The 19,843-nt window shown below is 37.1% G+C and overlaps 1 pseudogene; it reads left to right on the forward strand.

The window, feature by feature from the left end:
• The first annotated feature begins 4,534 nt into the window (after positions 1-4,534).
• Positions 4,535-19,843, forward strand: part of LOC119801704 — a 72,479-nt pseudogene continuing 57,170 nt past the window's right edge.

A 19,843-nucleotide genomic window follows, 5' to 3' on the forward strand; every position in this document is an offset into this window, starting at 1 on the left:
CATTTTAGATAAAATACAGCCTGCCCATTAATATTGATTTAAGGAACTGAAATTTTCCCTCTGTCTTTCTGAGCAATGGGGCATGTTAATTTCTCTTTGAGTTTTATTTCTAAGACTATAAAATACATTAATTATGCTTCTGATTGAAGCGGACGAGACAATGCTTAACTAGAGAAAGGGACGCGCACAAGGTAACACGAATCCCTTGAATCATGAATCCAATTGCTCTTCCTGAACTTGGATTTTTACTCAGGCATGCGTATTTTAAAAAAAGAAGTTCAGACTTCAGCTCTAAAGAGCATAGACATTAGTGTAAATGCAACTTGTAAAAAATGCTTCTCTCCATAAGCCGTGTGCTGTAGGTACACAGCAGTACACTCTACCTCTCAGTAACAGCAGTATTTAAAGATGAAAGGTACACACCATTCTGCACCGGAAGAATTTGTACAGACATTTTAAATTATTTCCCTGTCATGAAAGGGCACAGTGTAGGAGAATGTCTTTTGTGATGGCGGTGTTCATCAGTAGGCTCTAGACTCAAATTTGGCCAACATGTCTATAATGTCTCTATAATTCTTGAAATTATTTATGTCACCCTCAACACCATAACCTATCTGTGTTGAAGAGCCTGCACACCTTTCAAAATGCAGAACTGTCATGGATCTGCATATGCCACCTCTTGTGCATGTATTTTCTTCTGTGAACATTTTGTCTTTTAATGCATTTGCAGATTCTTGTGTTATTCATTTGAAAGGTTGACCTTTCTTTTTATATTAAATGTATATCCTAGATGAACCAATAATGCATATTCCAAGGAAATGAACCTCAGATAGATAGATCATCTTATATTAGCATTTGAAGAAATATAACATTCATCTTATTTTGTGTAAATCATATTCATTGTGCACTGTATGTATATTTTTGTTGAAATAAATATGGTTTTATTTTTATGTTTCTGTCTTTTTTCCCCATTATACTTTTTTTTATTTTTATCCATGTAGCAACATTTAAACATTAATGAAAAAGGAAAGCACAAATAATATTTTGAGGAGACTAGACCTCACTTTTGTTAGACCACAAAAAATGCATGTTTTATATTGATGACAAGTTAGTCTACTTTTGCTGGCAGAGTGGGCTTTCATGGTAATTCTTTTTAGGGGAGCAACAAACACAACCCCCAGATTCAAAAACAGCTATGGTGATTCTATACTAGGGGATCATCAATAATTATTAAAATATATAGATGATAGATGGATGGCTGAATGATAGATATACAATGATGATGATGTACATAGATAGATGATAGATAGATAGATAGATAGATAGATAGATAGATAGATAGATAGAATATAGATGAGAGGAAAGATTGATGGATAGACAGATAGTAGGTAGGTAGATAGATAGATAGATAGATAGATAGATAGATAGATAGATAGATAGATAGATAGATGATAGATAGATACATACATGCATACATACATACATACATACATACATACATGCATACATACATACATACATACAGGAATTTTTAACCCACTGAGTCCAGTTAGTGCTGCCCACGTGTGTGTATATAAGGTCATCTTCCAGGACACAGGCAACTTACCAGTGGCCACACTCTTAAAGAAATATGATCCTTCCTTCCCAAGTAGCCATCCTCTGCCAATAGCTCCCCAACTGGGAGTGGGCAAGTCATTAAACTTTGTTGTCTAGATTAAATGTAGGGTCATTTGAACATACTAAAGTAATTCTTTTTTCTTATAGACTTCTTCAGGCTGATTATTTGTAATTATTTATAGCAGCTACCAATAGAAAACAAATTCTAAAGGCATTAATTTAGATCTTTTTGCAAAGGAATTAACCAAAGGGAAACTCAGGGAATATGTTAAGAATGAACTTTCACCATCTGGTGTATTTCAGGAATGTAGCTGATACAGCAGAGAGAGTATTCCTTTTCTGTGAGGTCATCATCCTCGGTGTGTGTTCTTTCTAATAATACATCTTTCTGTGCCAGCTCAGGAAGGATGCTGGAGGTAAATATATAGCCAGCAGTAAATTCAGTAGGATGCTGCTTACCAGAGAACTGGAGAGCGAGCGACCTGTGTGAAATAACCCTCTGCTGCTCTCTTAAACATCCATGTGTGAGCCCCTTGATTCTTACAAGGGTATGAAATCATCAAGCAGAATATCATAAGGGACCCAGTGAGACTGTTCTGAGATCCTGTTTTAATTTGACTGGAGAGTGAATGCAGGAGGATGTGTGGGTATAATAGCGGTTGGCCAACCACCAACCTTAGAAAGATTTTCAGGGTTAAATGAGAGTTGGAGAATTCAGGCAGCTCTTAAGGGGAGGCAAAAAAAAGTTACAGTAGGGAGCTGAGAGGAATTCTAAGGAAGCAGAGAGGGTAGGGTCCTGGTAGCAATAGTTTCAATCTGGGATTGAATGGACTCTAAACAGACTGAAAGACTTGTCAGATAGAGATGTCCCAAATCACAGAGAAAAGACTTCCCTCTCCATGTGACCTGGCCTGGCGGGTAGATAAAGGTTCCTGCATGCTGACTTTCATTTAAAACAAACAAGCAAGCAAGCAAGCAAAGCAGGACCGTCCATGGTGACACTTACCCAGAAATAGCGGAAAGACAAAGGGCAAAAGCATGAAGAGGGGAAACAGATGCAGAGATGAGCAAATAGAATTCTCCAGAGTGCTGGACTAATGCAGAGGTCAGGGACCCACCACTTGGAATTTCCGATTTAGTTAGGGGCCTGATAAAGCAGGGCAGACTGTCAGCAAGGCTTTCTTTGTTATGTTAAGTTGAGCAGCTATTCCAAGCTATTTCCCCCTACCCAGGAGCAATTTGCAAGTTAACTCTCTCTTTTCTTCCCCCCCAATGAATCACCCTGCTAGTGGGACTGACTTAAGGTGGTGGTGGCAGCAAATTCCACCAGCCCCTTTTACGTTCCTGGAGGGTGGTTCCTGTGGAGTTAAATTACAGTCACGGGTTGCAGGGGAGGTCAGTCAGGATCCTGAGGCTTTGCTGCTCCCTTCCTAGCTCTTGAATGAGATTACAAGGGTGCTCCCTCTTGAGGAGAGGAGCAACGGACTCCAGAGCACATAGAGGCTCTTCATGTTTAATAATAGTAAGGAACCATCTTTCCTTCGACTCCCCTTATCCCATCTTGAGGAAAAGGCATGAAAGACAACTGGATTACTCACCCACCTTTATCTGGCTAGCAGTGACCAAGGAGTTCTGGACCCCTTTTAGTAAGAACCTATCTACACTGAACACCAGAGAATTACCTCATCCGGGGCAATTTCAAAACTTATCTTTCCAGGTTTCTGTTTGAACACCAGATATTGCTGCGGTAGTGACCAGCCTTCATCAGCTCAGGGATTAGAGGGATCCACAGAGTCCCCAAATGAATCACTCTAAGTGACTTTCCTATCTGAGGGAGTAAAACTTAATTCTCTGGGTCAAGCGAGGGGCAAAAGTAAACTTTCCGGGACTGACAAAAGAGGTATAACACACACACACACACACACACACACACACACACACACACACACACACACTTTTCAGGCCTCTTTATCATCTTTCTCGCCTGCTCTTTTTTTCCTACCTCTATCCAGATGTAACCCTTCTGTCTCTCTTCATGATTTCCTTCTAACTAACTTTATTTTTTTTTCCTGGAAGATTATATACCCCAGGAAAATCTTTCAAGCAACATAAAACTTACGATGTGTTTACACTTTCAAGTGAATGATTACAATGAATACAAATAAAAAACAGCATATTTTCCTCATCCCTTACATGATTAAATATTTACATATTACAGGTGAAAACTATGTTGTCCCAAGAACCCAAGCAATTTACAGATTAACAGAATCTAAGCAAGCAAGGTATTTTTCTCAGCCAGTTCATTTGGCAACCTGCATTTTGTGGTTACAAAGAAAGGATCACTTACTTTGTTATTTATCTCAAAAGATAATTTTAAAAGAGTTCTTAAAAGAGTCTAAACATTTATATATAAAAAAACAATCTGTTAGCTCCTCAGTCAATCCTCAGGGTGCACACCCACCCATCAATAGCTTTTATAACAGGAAGCTGAGGTCTGAAATGGGTGCAAGGAATTGATCACCACCCTGATCACCAATCTATCCTAGCAAGAAAGTTAAGTCAGCCAGCAATAGCCAGGCTGCCATTGTTCCTCTTCCCTGACCTCAATGGGTCCCTTGTTCAACTATTAAAAGTATGTCTTTATAAGTTTAAAATTGTTCCCCAAGATTTTCTACCATAAAGTCATTAATAAAAACTTTAACCTAACCTTCCTAACAATCTATATGTCTTAATTCTTTCTAAGGGTGGTGGTTGAATCATTAATCTACTCAAGCGACAATGCTTGAAAAAGTCAATCCCTATAATTGTAAGTACCAGTAACACTGCCCCAAAAGGGTCTAGAGTTCTCTTACAATCCATAGATTATGAGGGATGTGGTGACCATGAAGCAACAATCAGAGCTATGCTCAATAACAGCATGGGGTCCTCAGGACACATAGTCCTCATGCCTTGCCTCTCCAAGGGTCACCCAGGTGTGTTTTTGCCACCCACCCAGCCATGTTCCATGAATTCCAATTCTGCCTGTTGGTCCCCTCGTATGGCCCCCGACAACCACAGTCAGAAGGTTTCTGAGCATCTGTGAAGCTAGCATTGATCTAATCCAACATGCTTAGTGACACACAAGATTAATAACTTCTCTATTAATAGACTTTCCAGTCTCATTTAGTGTAGGCATGAACTAAAAGGAAAAATAACTAAACTACAATTATTAATTACAGTATATAATATGAAGAATATTATTTAAGGATTTTGATATTGTTGTTTTTAAACAGACTCACTATGTAGTCCAGAGTGGGCTCTCTAAATCATGATGCTTATTCTCTGCCTTTTGAATCCTGTAGTTACAGGTATAACACCTGGCTTGATGAATTTATTATCATTTTAGTTAGGGGTTACTTCTTTGAAGACAGTTGGTAGGGTTATTCTTCTCAAAGAGATATAATCCACACTGAGCTGTTATAAGCAGACCACTTGTTCATTCCTGGTTGCCTAGACTTGAAATAACCACACCGAAATAGTATGAATTAAATCACTGCTTGGCCTATTAGCTCTAGTTTCTTATTGGCTAGCTCTTACATCTGAATTTAAGCAATTTCTATTAATCTGTGTATTGCCATGTGGGTGTGGCTTACCGGCAAGGTTCCAGCTTGTCTGTCCTGGTAGTAGCTACATAACCTCTCCTTGACTCTCCCTACTCTCTCTCTCTATATATATATCTCTTCAAGCCTTGCTATAGTCTGTTAAGCCATTGGCAGAAACCAGCTTCTTTATTCATTAACCAATAAAAGCAACACATAAACAGAAGGATTTCCCACACCACTGAGCTACAGAGGAGGAGAAACATCCAGCCAGAAGCAGAAGGAGACACACAAAGGGCAGTGTGTGCAGTAAGGATGAAGTAGAGTTGAGACAGAGTTACCAGGAATCTTTCTGACTGTTAGAAAGGACTCAGGAGGGGGCACACAAAGGGCAGTGTGTGCAGTGGCAAAAGGCATAAGGATGAGGTAGAGCTCAGATAGAGTTACCAGGACTCTTTCTGTCAGAAAGGATTCGGGCCTCACACCATAGATAATAAGATGCAAAGGCAAGGTTCTGAGCAAGAAGTAAAGGAATCTAGAATACATTTCCAAAGATTCTAATAGTTGTACAGATAATAGATTGTAGGGAATCAAACGGCAAAGTCCTGAGGCAACCGGAAAAGTTTATATACTGACAGGTGGGCTGACATGGACTGTTTGCATCAGTAAAAATGAAGAGAATTAGGAAGTTTGATTTAGTTTTTAGAAGCAAAGAACCAAGTCTTGTTGGAGGGTGGAGATGCCAGTGAAAGGAAGCAGGTGATTCTGGTAAACTGTGGTCTGTGTTCCTCCTGACCAGAAGGTTGTGGTCATACTGAGATGCAGATGCACTGATTTGTATAAATTTGGGGGAGAAAATAATGTTTGACTTGGAGTATTATGACTTCAGTTGCCTCTGAGTCATACAGTTCAAACAGAAAGTCAAATAAGTATATTCAAAGGCGTGATTTAAAATTTGGATCAGAGCATAAATTAAAATATAAGCTTTCAGTACAATGTTAAGTGATTCAAATCATTTTTAATAGTAGTAAGTGCTTAGTTGAAAATCTCTCTCTGTCTCTGTCTCTTTCTCTCTCTCTTTCTCTGTATGCACATTTTATGGAATATGGCTTTCAATTATATGTGCTTAGTGTCAGAATGTCTCTGCCAGTTCCATGCCTGTAAGGTAATTTTAGTTCATGATCATGAGATAAAAGATTTTTTATCTCTAAGCAATCACATACTCACCAAATGGATTCTGCTCATCACCGGAACCTGTGTGGAGATGGATGGGCCAGTTTGACTCACCTCTGTCTGTCTACGGTGGATGAACAGAGTATTTTAATGGCAGTTTTGCCATGTCCTTATCGCTGAAGTGGAGACTGATGGGCCAGTTTGATTCACCTCTCTCTTTCTATGGTGGATGAATAGGGTAGTTTTAAAAACAGTTTTGCCATGCCTTTATCACAGAAAAGAACCAGCTCACACAAGGAAATAACACACAAGATAGATAAGTCTACTTACAAAGTCGAAGTAGTGAGAAAATTTCCAGATCCAAATTCTTAGGAGCTCCAATATTAAGACTCTGGGCTGCAGATAAAACCAACCCAGTTTTAATAAGGAAAAGATTCAGATAATTCACAGTCACATTCTGCAGTCACCAATAAAAGGAAAATGCAAAGTAATTTCACTACACAATAAATGAACTCAAGGGTCAGGCTGTAGAGAAAGGCAAGGGGTTTAATGCTGTCTTCTTTTGCTGCCAAACAAACAGATGGATTCCCATCTATTTTCTGTTCTTCACTCTATGTTAACTATGTTGTCATGGCTCCTATGTGGGCCCTTTCATGGCTGGGAAGAAGAAATCGACCTGAATTCAGGGGAGGGGGATTATGAAGCATGCCTGTCTCTGCAATGCGGTTGAATCTCAGAGGTCCTTGACTGACTCCTAGAGGGAAATTGTGTCTTGAATGTATTTTATTTGCATAGTTAAAAAAGAAAATATAATTATAAAAATCCATTTACTTTGCGTCATACCTTTGTTATCAATGACTTCTGACATTGTCTTCCATGACTTGCAGATTGTTGTCACAACCTTTGTGATTTGATTGTTCAGTGTGGGAAGATGAAGAAAACATGTATAGTTTACCCAATGCCTATTTTTTTGATATTTTACTAGCTATAAAAATCATATATAATCTTTTGGTTTTTCAAGCAGGGGTTCTCTGTAGCTTTGGAGCCTGTCCTGGAACTAGCTCTTATAGACCAGACTGGCCTCAAACTTACAGAGATCCACCTGCCTCTGCCTCCTGAGTACTGCACACACCTTTAATCCAAGAATCATATTTTATAAAACAAAAAAGAGAGAATATTCCCAAATCATTCATGAAGTCAGTGTTACTATAGGAGTAAACTGTAGTATAAACACCGCAAGGAAGTAAAAATATACCAACTAATATTGCTTGTAAATAGATACAAAATTCTGAACAATTTTTGCAAATCAAATGTAACAATTGGTAATTAGTGCAAGGACTTCATAGTTCGATGTTCCACATCCAATCAGCATGATTGTTCATCTGAACCAATTACAGACGGACCATTATGTAACATCTTCCACAGCAAAAGCAAAAAATAAAATCAGTTGAGGCCAAAGGACTTAAAAAAAAAAAAAAAAAAGACAGCAATATCTTTGACAGTGGACATTTTTGGAAAAAAATCAATGAGTACTTTTTAAAAAGAAATGTGATTTTTTTTCTCTTTGAGGTCGGAATAAGATATAGACATCTGTTCTCAATTCTAATTGGCATGCACTGAAGGTTCTAGCCAGATAAATGAATGAAATAACCCAAAAGATAACAAGCAAATTTTTAAAGAAGATTTCAAATTATATCTATCTTCAGAAAAGAAAGCAACTATGTAGAGAGTCTACTGAAGTATATATTAAACAAGTCATAAATGAACTTGACAAAGTTGAGGAACATAAGATAGAAGAAAGACGGCAGACATAGATATATAATTGCCTATAATAAAGTTTTTCAACTAATAAAATTTCATTAAATAAAAAGAAGTATTTATAAAGGTACAAAAACAACAAGATTAAAAAGAAGCTAGATTTTCACTAAGTGGGACAAGAACACATGAATGGGAAATGGTCACGGCCACTTCAAACTGTGCACACTTCATGAAAATGTAAGTACGAAACAAAATAGTATAGATATCTAGAGGATACAAAAAGTGAGTTTCAATGTTTAGTGAGGAAAAGAGAATTTAGATATAATATAAAGGCACAAATCATGAAAGTATAATAATTAATTAATTAAAATTAGTTGAATGTGCAGTTTCTGTAGTGTAGTGGTTATCATGGTCACCTCACACGCGAAAGGTCCCCAATTTGAAACTAGGAGGAAACAAGTGTTTATTTTCCAGTCAGCAGGGGCCTTCCTGTGGGTAGGCTCCCCCAAAATCCAAACCTATCCAGCGGCCCCTCCAAACTACTAGCCATACCCTGCCCCCAAACACGCTTATCTCCCTATAACCTTGGTAGAACTCTGAAACATAGCTTGCCCCAATACTGGGGGGACTTAAGAGGTGAGTGAACAGCCAGCCATATGGTGGGATACCCCACTCTCTAGAATCTCCACAGTGGGACAAAACCCCAGGCCTCTCCCCCTACACCCTAGGCTTTTCTAGCCAACCAGCAGGGAGTTTCCTGGGGGTAGCCTCCCCCAAAGCCAACTCAATCCACTGGACCCTCCAAGCTACCAGCCACATACTGCCTAAGATCTGAGAGCTTGATATAATACTGAGGGGACCAAGAGAGAGCACCAAGAGAGCAAACCAGGAGAGAAGACCAAGAGAGAAGGCTTATAGAGAAATCAGAGGCTTTCTGAGACAGACATTGACAGTACAGAGCAGACCAAGAAAAACTCCCAAACACTCCGACAGCCACTGCAAGGATTGGACTAAGATGCAAGGTCACTGCTGGCCTATTTGAAGGAAGAGATGGGTATGTGCCAATGCACCAATTCCTCCAACAATCTAAAAAGCAACATGGTAACACAGAACCCAATGTTCACACAACAGGAAGACTTGATCATCCTAACCCAGAAAATGTAGGAGAAAACAACTTTAAAAGTAACTTTATGAAAATGATGGAGACCTTTAAAGAGGAAATAAAAAACTCCTTTAAAGCCGGGCGGTGGTGGCACACGCCTTTAATCCCAGCACTTGGGAGGCAGAGGCAGGCGGATCTCTGAGTTCGAGGCCAGCCTGGTTTACAAGAGCTAGTTCCAGGACAGGCTCTAGAAACTACAGGGAAACCCTGTCTCGAAAAACCAAAAAAAAAAAAAACCAAACAAAAAAAAACCCTCCTTTAAAGAAATGGAGGAAAAAACAAAGAAAAATTCAAAGAAATTAATAAATCCTTCAAAGCAACCCAAGAAAACCAAGAAAAAACCAGACAGGTGAAACAACAGTTCAAGAACTAAATACTGAAATAGAGGTAATGAAAACACAAACTGAGGGAATTCTGGATATAACAAATATGGGTAAATGAACAAGAACTACAAAGACATGTATAACCAACAGAATACAAGACATAGAAGAAATAATCTCAGGTGCTGAAGATACTATAGAAGAAATAGACCCATTGGTCAAAGAAAACATTAAATCCAACAAATTCTTAACATCTAGGAAATCTGGGACAGCATGAAAAGACCAAACCTAAGAATAATAGGTGTAGAAGAAGAACTCCACCTCAAAGGCACAGAAAATATATTCAACAAAATCACAGAAGAAAACTTTCCCAACCTAAAAAAAATGATATCCCTATGAAGGTAGAAGAAGCTTACAGAACACCAAATAGGATAAAAAAAAAATCCCCTCGCCATATGATGATTAAAACATAAAACATACAGAATAAAGAAAGAATATTAAGAGCTGCAAAGGAAAAAGGTCAAGTAACACATAAAGGTAAACCTATCAGAATTCCACCTGACTTCTTAATGGAAACCATGAAAGCCAGTAGGTTCTGGGAAAATGATCTGCAGACACTAAAAGACCACAAATGCAAACCCAGACTACTATACCCAGCAAAGCTTTCATTCACCATTGATTGAGAAAACAAGATATTCCGTGACAAAAACAGATTTAAAAAAAAATACCTATCCACAAACCTAGCCCTTCAGAAAGTTCTAGAAGGAAAACCCCAACCCAAGTAAGCTTTCTGCACCCACAAAAACACAGGCAACTGATAATCCCCCACCAGCGTAACCCAAAGAAGGGAAACACACAAACAGCATACTGAAAAATAACGAGAATTAACAACCAGTGGCCATTAATATCACTTACTATCAATAGACTCAATTCACCTATAAAAAGACAAAGGCTAAGAGAATGGATACAAAAACAGGATCCAGCTTTCTGCTGTTTCCAAGAAATGTATCTCAACCTCAAAGACAGACACTAACTCAGAGTAAAGGGTTGGGAAAAGATTTTCCAATCAAATGGACCTAAGGAGCAAGGGGGCTTAGCTATCCTAATATCTAACAAAATAGATTTCAAACTAAAATCACTCAGAAGAGATGGAGAAGGACACTTTTTGCTCATAATAGGAACAGTCCATCGAGATGTAGTTTCAATCCTGAACATCTAAGCCACTAATACAAGAATACCCACACATGTAAAAGAAACATTATTAAAACTTAAATTGCACATCAAACCCCATACACTAATAGTAGGAGACTTCAACACTCCACTTTTGCCAGTGGACAGGTCAACCAGATAGAAACTTAACAGAGAAATAAGAGAAATAAGAGATGTCATGGATCAAATGAACTTAACAGACATTGATTGTAGATGGAGCTGCGGGCTGCATTCCTGCCGCCCGGATCCCGGCTGCCTGCTAGCTTATGCCATGAAATAACAACACACAAACTGTATTCATTTAAACATTGCCTGGCCCATTAGTTTCAGCCTCTTACTCACATCTTGACTAATCCATTTCTAATAATCTGTGTAGCACCACGAAGTGGTGTCTTACCGGGAAAGATTCTGCATGTCTGACCTGGTGGCTGGTTTCATGGTGACTGTCTCAGAGAGGAGAGACATGACGATTGCCTGAGGCACCTGCCTCACTTCCCTCTTCCCAGCATTCTGTTCTGTCTGCTCCACCCACCTATGTTTTAACCTATCAGGCCAAGCAGTTTCTTTATTAATTAACCAATGAAATCATCAGATAGAAGACACACCTATATCACTCTATACAACATTCCACCCAAACACAAAAGAATATACCTTCTTCTTAGCACCTTATGAAACCTTCTATAAAATTGATCACATACTCAGTAACAAAGCAAACCTCCACAGATACAAAAAATAGAGTAATTCCCTGTGTTTTATTGGATCACCATGGATTAAAGTTAGAATTTAACAACAACACTACTCTCAGAAAGTCTACAAACTCATGGAAATTGAACAGTGAACTACAGAACCACCCAGGTCAAGGAAGAAATAAGAAAGAAATTAAAAATTTCCTTGAATTCAATGAAAATGAAGGCACAATGTATCCAAACCTATGGGATACTATGAAAGCAGTGCTAAGAGGAAAGTTCATAGCATTAAGTGCCCACATAAAGAAAACAGAGAAAGCTCACATTAATGACTTAACAGTACACCTGAAAGCTCTAGAACAAAAAGAAAAAGACTTACCCAGGAGGAGTAGAAGACAGGAAATAATCAAATTGAGGGCTGAAATCAACAAAATAGAAACAAAGAAAACAATACAAATAATCAATGAGACAAAGAGCTGGTTCTTTGAGAAAATCAACAAGATTGACAACCCTTTTCCAAACTAATTAAAAGGCAGAGAGAGAACATCCAAATTAACAAAATCAGAAAAGAGAAAGGAAACATAACAACAGACACTGAGAAAGTTCAGAGAATCATTAGGTCGTACTACAAAACCCTGTATTTCACAAAATTGGAAAATATAAAAGAAATAAACAATTTTTTAGATATATACCATATACCTAAATTAAATCAAGACCAGGTGAGCAATTTAAATAGACCTATAAACTACAAGGAAATAGAAGCTATCATCAAAAACCTCTCAATCAAAAAAAAAAGCCCAGGGCCGGATGGTTTTAGTGCAGAATTCTACCAGAACTTCCAAAAAGAGCTTATACCCTCAAAGTGTTCCACATAATAAAAACAGAAAGAACATTGCCAAACTCTTTTTATGTGACTACAGTTACCCTGATACCAAAACAATACAAAGACTCAACCAATAAAGAGAATTACAAACCAATCTCACTCATGAACATGGATGCAAAATTACTCAATAAAATGCTGGCAAACCAAATCCAAGAACACATCAAAAAAAAAAATCATCCACCATGATCAAGTCAACTTCATCCCAGAGATGCAGGGATGGTTCAACATACAAAAGTCTATCATTGCAATCCATCATATAAATAAACTGAAAGAAAAAAAATCATCATTTCATTAGATTCTGGAAAAGCATTTTACAAAGCTCAACACCCTTCATGATAAAGGTCTTAGAGGGATCAGGGATACAAGGAACATATCTAAATATAATAAAAGCAATATACGGCAAGCCAACAGCCAACACTGTCAAATTAAATGCAGGGACAAACAAAGCTATTCCACTAAAATCAGGAACAAGACAAGACTGTCCACTCTCTCCATATCTATTCAACGTATTTCTTGAAGTTTTGACAATATCAATAAGACAACAAAAGGAAATCAAAGGGATTCATATTGAAAAGGAAGAAGCCAAACTTTCATTATTTGTAGGTGATATGATAGTATATATAAGTGATCCAAAAAAAAACTCTGCCAGAGACTCCTACAGCTGATAAATACCTTCAGTGATGTGACATGATACAATATCAACTCAAACTTATCAGTAGTCCTCCTATACACAAAGGATAGAGAAGCAGAGAGGGAAATCAGAGAAACTTCACCTTTCACAATAGCTACAAATACCATAAAATATCTTGGGGTAACACTAACCATAGAAGTAAAAGACTTATTTGACAAGAATTTTAAGCCTTTTAAGAAAGAAATTGAACAAGATACCAGAAAATGGAAAATTCTCCCTTGCTCTTGGATGGGTAGGATCAACATAGTAAAAATGGCAATCTTACCAAAATCAATCTATAGATTCAATGCAATCCCCATAAAAATCCCAAGAAAATTCTTCACAGATGTTGAAAGAACAATAATAAACTTCATATGGACAAACAAAAATCCCAGGCTAGCCAAAACAATCCCTGGCATCAAGCTCCATTCCAGAGCGACAGTGATGTGATGAAAACAACTTGGTATTGGCAAAAAAACAGAGAGGTTGATCAATGGAATTGAATTAAAGACCTGGATATTGACGGACACACCGATGAACCCCTGATTTTTGACAAAGAAGCTAAAATTATACAATGAAAAAAAGAAATGAATGAAAAAAGAATGAAAATAGATCCATATCCATTACCATACACAAAACTCAAGTTCAAGTGGATTAAAGACCTCAATATTAATCCAACCACACTGAACCTGATAAAAGAGAAAGTGAGAAGTAGTCTTCAGTGTATGGGCACAGGAGACCACTTCGTAAATATAACACCAGTAGCACAGACACTGAGAGCAACAAAAAGTAAATGGGACCTCCTGAAACTGAGAAGCTTCTGTAAAGCAAAGGACACAGTCCAATAAAACAAAAAGGCAGTGTAATGAATAGGAAAAGGTCTTCACCAACACTACATCAGACAAAGGACTGATCTCCAAAATATATAAAGAACTAAAGAAATTAGACATTAAAATTCTAAATAACCCAATTAACAAATGAGGTATGAAACTAAACAGAGAATTCTCAACAGAAGAATCTCAAATGGCCAAAAGATACTTAAGGAAATGTTCAACATCCTTATCCATCAAGGAAATGCAAATCAACACAACAGAGATACCATCTTACACCTGTCAAAATGACTAAGATCAGAAACACCAATGATAGCTTATACTGGAGAGGATGTGGAGTAAGGGGAACACTCATCCATTGCTGGTGGAAAATGCAAACTTTTACAACCACTTTGAAATCAGTATGGAACCACTTTCGAAATCAGTATGGTGGTTTCTCATAAAATCGGAAATCAACCCACCTCAAGATCCAGCAATACACTCTTGGGCATATATCTAAAAGATGCTCATACTACAAAAGCATTTGTTCAACTATGTTCACAGAAGCATTATTTGTAATAGCCAGACCTGGAAGCAACCTAGGTGCTCCTTAACCATAGAATAGATAAAGAAAATGTGGCATGTTTAAACATTAGAGTACTACTCAGCAGTGAAAAACAATGACATCTTTAATTTTGCTTGCAAATGGATGAAATTAGAAAACACTATCCTGAATGAAGCAACCCAGACTAAAAAAGATGTATATGGTATGTACTTACTCATAAGTGGATACTAGCTATAAACAAAGGACACTGAGCCTATAGTTCATGATCCTAGAGAAGCTAAATAATAAGGTGAATGCAAAGAAAAACATATATAGATCCACCCGGACATTGGAAACAGATAAGATCACCCAACAAAATTGTGAGCATGGGGTGGGGGACAAAGGAGGGTGGAAGAGGAAAAGGAGGGGACAAGGAGAAGGTTGAGGAGAACTTGAGGGAATGGGATAGTCGAGATGGAGGAAGGACAGAGATGAGAGCAAGGAAAGGAATATCTTGATTGAGGTAGTCATTATAGGGTTAGCAGAAATTGGTTCTAGAGAAATTCCCAGGAATCCACAAGGATGATCCCCGCTAAGACCTTAAGCAGTAGAAGAGAGGGGGCTCCATCTTGACTTGCCTTGTATTCAGACTGATAAATATCTTAAATATCCCCATAGAACCTTCATTCAGCAACTGATAGAAAAAGAGGCAGAGACCCACATCAAAGCACCGAACTGAGCTCCCAAAATGCAGCTGAAGAGTGGAAGGAATGAAAATATGAGCAAAGAGGTCAAGACCATGATGGGTTCACTCACTGAAACAGTTTACCTGAGCTGATGGAAGTTCACCAACTCCAGTTGGACTGGGAAGGAACAAGCATAGGACCAAACTAGTCCCTCTGAATGTGACTGACAGTTGCATGGCTGGGAAAGACTGCGGGACCACTGGAAATGGCATCAGGATTTATCTCTAGTGTCATGTACTGCCTCTTTGGGGTCCTATTCTCTTTGGATGTATACCTTACTCAGCCTAGATATAGTAGATAAAGCAATGTGCCTTACCGTCTCTGAGGATTGGATAAGGGTGGGGTGAGGGTGTGTGTGTAGGGAATGGAAAGAGGGGAGGAAGTGGAAACTTGGATAGGTATTTTTAAAAAATCTAATAAATTCTAAAAAGGAAATTCAAAAAAATAATTAAAATTGGAAATATGTGTTTTACTGTCAACATTCATGTCAGAAGGGACATCTCTCCAATGAAAAAAATGTGTGTAAGCTATGTGTGACCAATAGCATGGAGTAAACCACATGTTCATATATTACAGTAATGGAGAATTCAAAATAGAGCATCTAGTTTTCAATATGATTTTAGTTTCTTATAATATTGAACATTTGACTATACATTATCTAGGCACCTCACTCAGATTTTTACCCTTTGGGATCAAATATATGTATTTTTATATAAGAATATGAATGTTTCTGTTTGCACTGACTATAATTTTAAAACTGTGATTTTAATTTAATTTAATTTTAAAAATTTAATTTAAAACCTAGATTTTTAACATGTTCTTTAGTCATTGGATGGATAAGATGCCATGATGCATATGTGCCTTGTAACAAATAGCCAACTGTTTCTATTCATAACAACTAATGACTCTCAAATTAATCTTCACTAAGTGATACAAATGAGACCCCAAGGTTCACATACTACTTGCTCCAACTGTATCACAAGTCAAAGGAAAACAATATAGAAAGATAAGTCAATGGTTGACAAAAATTCGAAGTTGAAAATAGTACTTAAGCATCAAAGAACCTCAGTGTCTTATAGAGTTAAAATACACTATCTATGTAAATTTAGTAAATGTTGTTATCCATTTTCTTTATTTGGTTTCAATTATTATTTGATTTTTAAGATAAGTTAATATAAAATTTAAATTTAGAAACCACATATGCATATACATCAAGCATTAGTTAAAATTAAAATGACTTAGTAAAACACGTGTTGACAAGGTCTTAGAGGAGCCTATGCTGACTTTGGCAAGAAATAAAAGATAAAGAGTGTATGCTATGTGACTACACTGATTACAAATTCTAAGGAACCCAAAGTAGCATATGGTTTTAGAAAGAAGATGAAAACCTGCCTTTGGGGTAATGTGGTGGTAGAAGGATAGATTTGTATCACCAATGTAGGATATCAGCCTTGGTATTTCTGTGATTTCATTGCATTTTCTATGTTTTATTTTATTTGAACACAGTCATGCACTATATAACATCTTGTATAATGAGAAACCTTGTACAGAAGGATGATCACATAAAATCATATTGCCTGATGACAATGAAGATGTCTCAGATTGTGTATCATGCTCACACAGCCAAAATTGCTTTTCAATGCTTATCTTAGAATGTATATCTTTAAGTGATGAATAAGCACACTTATTAACATATGATGTATATAGGACTTATAAATAAATGAAGGAAAGTTAGTGGAAACTATACCATCAGAATGATAATAGCAAAATATATTTCAAAGCTCACCAAATTCTGCATTTCTAGTAAGTTTCATATATAAAATTATAGTTCCATAAAGTCATTTAAAAATGATAGTCAAAATTAGCCAATATACCTATTATCATTATTTTTCATACTCATGGATAAATTTTCTAATCAAAAGACACAGAGTGACCAAATAGATCAGTTCTAATTGCTAATAGTGATTTTAGCCTGGAAGGTATGTTTAAGCTGAAAGGTAAGAGAGGTAGAAGCCAATATCCAAGTATATGGCAGCCAACAGAGAAAAAATAAATTTTGATAAATGGATCTCTTCAAGATAAGAGCATAACAATTATAAATAAATATATTCACTCAATATTGGAGTATTTAAATCATAAACACTATATTAAATATGAAAGAAAAAACAAGAAGAAATAAAATAATATTTGGATAGTTAATTAGTATACTTGAATCAACAAAATAACACATTAATAATGAATATATATTCATATATATATATAAATCCTTTGCATGTATAAACAGCGGATTGCAAAAGCATTTTAATGTGCATGAAACATTCTCCAGGGTAGGCCATATGCTTGGAAACAAACAATTATTAACAAAGTTAAGAACACTGAAACCATCCCAAATACTGTTTCTGACCAAAACTTTATTAAATGAGAAATCATAAAAGGAGGAATTTTGGGAGACATGCAAACATGTGAAAATAAACAACATGCCAGAGAAGTAACTATGTAAAATGAAGCAATAAATCAAGTGACCACAGAAAACATTCAAGAGGAACATTTAAAAGGTTCTTTAAACAACAATGAGAGCAAAAGATATGAGCTGAGGTCAAAGGGGACTCAGTAAGTGCCTACATCAAGTAACAGGAAAATTTCCAATAAATGGCCTGACATGCTCCAGGGAACTAGAGTAAAGAAAATTAAAGTAAACCAAAGAGAGCAAAGTTAGGAAATAATAAAAAGCAAAATAAAAATAAAACAAATACACTATTTAAAAAAGATAACGATAACTATAAATGTTCTTTAAAAATTTTGAGAAAATCAACAAACAAATTCTAGAGCTGAACTAGAGAAAGGAAAAAATCTCAAGTTAATAAAATTCAAAGGGAGAATGCAAGCATCATGCAACACCTCAGAAATACAGTGATTCATTAAACACTGTTACAAACAAGTATATGCCAGAGAACACATAAGACACAGATTGCTAGCAACAAATACATCCTAGCCTTTAATCCCAACACTCAGGAGGCAGAGGCAGGGGGATCTCTGTGGGTTCAAGGCCAGCCTGGGCTACAGAGCTAGTACCAGGACAGGTTCCAAAGCTACACAGAGAAACCCTGTCTCGGAAAATCAAGATATATATCCTTAAGGTGGTGACTCCTTAAGAAATAGAAACCTTGAATCCACCAGTAGAGTTAGATTGAAGTAACAATTAAAAATTCATATCTGAAAGAAAAATATGATATTAAATATATGTGTTATCATTAGTTTTGAGATTTACATAAGTCATTTTCATAGATTTGAAAGTCTGGCTCTCTTCCTAAAGCCACTCACAGCTGAGGTGTGGCTCTCCCTAAGCTTTCTGTTGAGTGCTTATCTGCAGCTGAGCTTTCAACAGATGAGGGTAAAGGGAAGACAGACAAAATAACCAGAAGGTTGGAAGCCATTGCCATGGAGCAGTATGGAATTGCCTGCATTTTATAAGAAGGATGAAGGCAACAGCAATTTCATTGTAGGATAGTACACTAGAAAGCAGGTGCTCAAAGGACCAACAGGTGGCTTTGAAGAACAGACATCAAATATATTTAAACTGATGCACAACAAGGGATTTCCCCCAAATCTGCCCCATGTGGTGAACACCCTTAATTCCAGTACTCAAGGAGCAGAGGCAGGTGGATTTCTGTGAGTTACAGGGCAGCCAGGACTACACAGAGAAAACCAGTCTCAAAAAACAATAGTAACAACAGCAAAATGATAATCACTGAAAACACCATACATTTGAGAAGACACAGGGACATGGGGGAACCTTAATTGCATATTGTAGTTGGTTGTTTTTACTCTTTTATTCTTTGGGTCTTTGGGGAACCACCCAGCTCGCGAATAATCACACCTGGAGACTTAATTCTGACTTATAAATGCCCGGCCTTAACTTGGCTTTCTTCTTGCCAACTTTTCACAAATCATCCCACCTACCTTTTGCCTCTGGGCTTTTATCTTTATCTATTTTTGCATATCTTTTCTTTCCTTCTTTTTCCATGTCTGTGTGGTTGGGTGGCTGGCCCCTTCTTTTCTTGCTCCTTGATTGTCTCTTGTTTCCCAATCCCTCTAGTTCTCCTTATATATATATATTCTCTCTGCCTGCCAGCCATGCCCATCCTTTCTCCTGCCTTGCTATTGGCCATTCTGCTCTTTATTAGAACATCAAGTGTTTTAGACAGGCCAGGTAACACAGCTTCACAGAGTTTACCAAACATAACATAAATGAATACAGCACATATTTGCATCATTAAACAAATGTTCCATTGCATAAATAAATATAACAAACATTTAAAATTAGTATTCTGCAACAGCATAATTAGCTAGTAAAATTGCCCTGCATTATACCATGAACGTATCATTAGTCACTGATCAAAGTCTGTATAGTCACCTACAGCAGAGAGAACTCTTATGAAAACTGTGAAATATGAATGAAAGTAACATGACAACATAGACTGCGGGTTTGAAATCTCCATCAGTGAGTAACTTCACAGAGGCATCTGGTCTCATCACACAACCACTAATGTTAAATTTGAACAACATGGGAACTACTAATGTTAAATTTAGAACAATGTGGCAAACACAAATGTTAAATCTAGAACAATATGAGAAACCACTAGTTTTAAATGTAGAACAATGTGGGAACCACTAATGTTAAATCTAGA

This window comes from Arvicola amphibius, chromosome 15, assembly GCF_903992535.2.
Source record: "Arvicola amphibius chromosome 15, mArvAmp1.2, whole genome shotgun sequence".
NCBI classification, from domain to species: Eukaryota; Metazoa; Chordata; class Mammalia; order Rodentia; family Cricetidae; genus Arvicola; species Arvicola amphibius.